Source organism: Meleagris gallopavo, unplaced genomic scaffold (genome assembly GCF_000146605.3).
Source record: "Meleagris gallopavo isolate NT-WF06-2002-E0010 breed Aviagen turkey brand Nicholas breeding stock unplaced genomic scaffold, Turkey_5.1 ChrUn_random_7180001935654, whole genome shotgun sequence".
In the NCBI taxonomy this organism is placed as follows: domain Eukaryota; kingdom Metazoa; phylum Chordata; class Aves; order Galliformes; family Phasianidae; genus Meleagris; species Meleagris gallopavo.
Genome location: NW_011197640.1, coordinates 1 through 2409, shown reverse-complemented (window position 1 = coordinate 2409; position 2409 = coordinate 1). Strand labels below are relative to the sequence as shown.

At 50.2% G+C, this 2409-nt stretch overlaps 1 long non-coding RNA gene across 1 annotated transcript; it reads left to right on the top strand.

Annotated features, from left to right (window-relative positions):
* The first annotated feature begins 251 nt into the window (after positions 1 to 251).
* LOC109364903 lies at positions 252 to 1315 on the top strand. The gene is made up of 3 exons (XR_002110667.2): positions 252 to 293; positions 836 to 914; positions 1234 to 1315. It is a non-coding gene; the product is annotated as an uncharacterized LOC109364903 (long non-coding RNA).
* Positions 1316 to 2409: the final 1094 nt, after the last annotated feature.

The window sequence follows — 2409 nt, the reverse complement described above, 5'->3', positions numbered from 1 at the left end:
TGCACCCCAGGGAAAGAAACAACTGTTCCTAGACTTGCTGTTCCTTGCTATGTGCCCATGATAAGGACTGAGTGCATTTCCTGCAGCTTTCTCTGCAGATGTGCTCCTCAGCCTGAAATCCTCCTCGTTTGTCCTCAGCTCCTCACCGTGGCCTGTGCTCTCTGTTGCAGACTGAGACCAAGGGGAAGCCCGTGCTGGTCCGTGACGAGTCATCTCTTAATACTCCAGCTATTGCTGCAGGTCATGTTATTAAGAGATACGTCGCCCAGGCACCGGATGAACTCTCCTTTGAGGTAAGCAGTTCAAGGCGTTCCTTGTTGTCATGTACAGAAGAGCATCAGGTGTGAAGGTATCAGCAATATTGTCTGACACCTTCAGAATGTTTGGTGAGGTGAAGCCCAGAAGATTTGGTTCCAGATTAGACTTGCAGTGGGTTGGATGCAGGGGAGGAGTTCAGCCATCTCTAAAATATGGCTTTGTTTGGTATTTGGATCTTCTGATCAAACAGATACTGCCCAGTATTGTAGCCTGGTCCCTGAGCAACAGCAGACCAGTGTATGGAGTGTGTAGATCTGTTCAGGAAGCCCTGTGAACTTATGTCTGCGGTTTAATTGGAACTCTTCCATACCCTGCTGCTTTAGAGAACCATTTTGTACTGAGCAGCTGTATTCTGTGTGTTGTGTAAGGTAGTGACTCTCCTACCTCCATGTTCAGTTGTACACCGGCAAATGCCTTGAGAGCTGCACTGGTGCAATTGCTCTCCAGCTTGACAGTATTTGGTAGTACAGGAGAATGCAGGCATTTGAGCTGGGATTGACGTTGCAATCTCTTGCAGGTGGGAGACATCGTGTGCATTATTGATATGCCACCAAAGGAGCTGACGCCCCTGGTGGAGAGGCAAGCATGGCTTCCAGGTAGGCACGAGCTTCAGATTTGAGCATGCCACTTCAGTAAAGGCAGGAATCTCAGCTTAGAGCTGCTCTGCCTACACAGGATGGCTTCTGCACGTCAAAGGTTTCCCTGTGTCAGTGCCAGAGGACCTTGCCTTTGGCTGCAAATGTTGAAAAATTAATATTACCTTTATGCAGGCCATTGTCTGCTGGGTAGTCTTACAGAGCCAGACTATCAGGCAAGCACGATCCAAGGAAAATGTTGTGTTGCTTTTGGTTTAACAGTTCAGACCTGGGAAATGCTGCATGCAATAGTTGGCCTCTCTTTCTGTTCTTGTTACAGGTGGGATTTTTCCCTGGCGAGTGTGTGGAACTGATTACTAACCAAGTTCCCGATGCTCTCGTCAACTCAGTGCCAAAGCCAGGTACGGATGTTACATTTGATGGTGCAGGGAAGCAAAGGGGTGTGTTCTGTTTGTAATAGCTCACTTATCCATCCCACGTTATCCTCTGTGTTGATGATCCTTCGTACATACCACGGGGCGTATGGCAGCTGTTTTGTAGGCAGTGAGAATGAGGGAGGGCAAAGGCAGTTCTCCTGCAAGTCAGGACGAGGCTGAGAACAGCCAGTGTCCCTGGTGGACAGATAGAGGTTTGGCTGTGCTAGTGATCTGCTTGATCAGAACATGGCTTGTCAAGACGATCCTTAATCCCCAAGTTGAGCAAGCTAAGCAAGAGGAGAGCATTAAGCTCCATTGGAACGCGCAGACAGGTGGCCCAATCCTCCTTTGTTTATGACTGGACTTGGGGAAATCCTAGAATCCTCGCAGAATGTCTTGGGATGGAAGGGAATTTAAGGATCATCAAGCTCCAACCCCTGTGCCTGCGGCTGGGCTGCCAGCATCCACATTTCATGCGGGACTAGACCAGGCTGCCCATGGCCCCGTACATCCTGGCCTTGGCATCCTCCAGGGATGGGGGATGGGGAAAATCTGTTTTTGTATGTACTTGTTGGTAATGTTCTTCCCGTTTTGACGTGTCGAATGTGTTGTGCTCGGCCTGGTCCAACTGAGCCAAACCTGGAATGACCTGTTTCTCCATTTTGTTGTGCAGCGCCAAAGAACGCGGCAAGCTCATCACCTTCCTTCGTTCCTTGGTGAAGGCCGCCCAAGAAGCCGAAGGAGCGGGAGGTGGAGAAGGAAGGGGTGTTTGGCTGTGACCTGGGAGAGCATCTTCTCCGCTCTGGTCGCGATGGTAAGGAACAGCCCATTGCTGAGATCTTCCTCTGCTGGGAGTCTAAAGATGCAAGGGAGATCATATCTAGCAGGGGGCAGGTTGATACCAAGGAGAAACGAGTGGTGGGAGTTGATGGCTGAAGGATAAAGTGAGGCGAATGCTCCTAAGAGACAAGCACATTTGTATTTGCTTCACCCAAGCCTAGCTGGGCTTAGTGGATGGGACGTGACGGGAGCACAGGCTGAAGCAGGACTTGACTCAGGAGCTCCACTAAGCGCTGGCA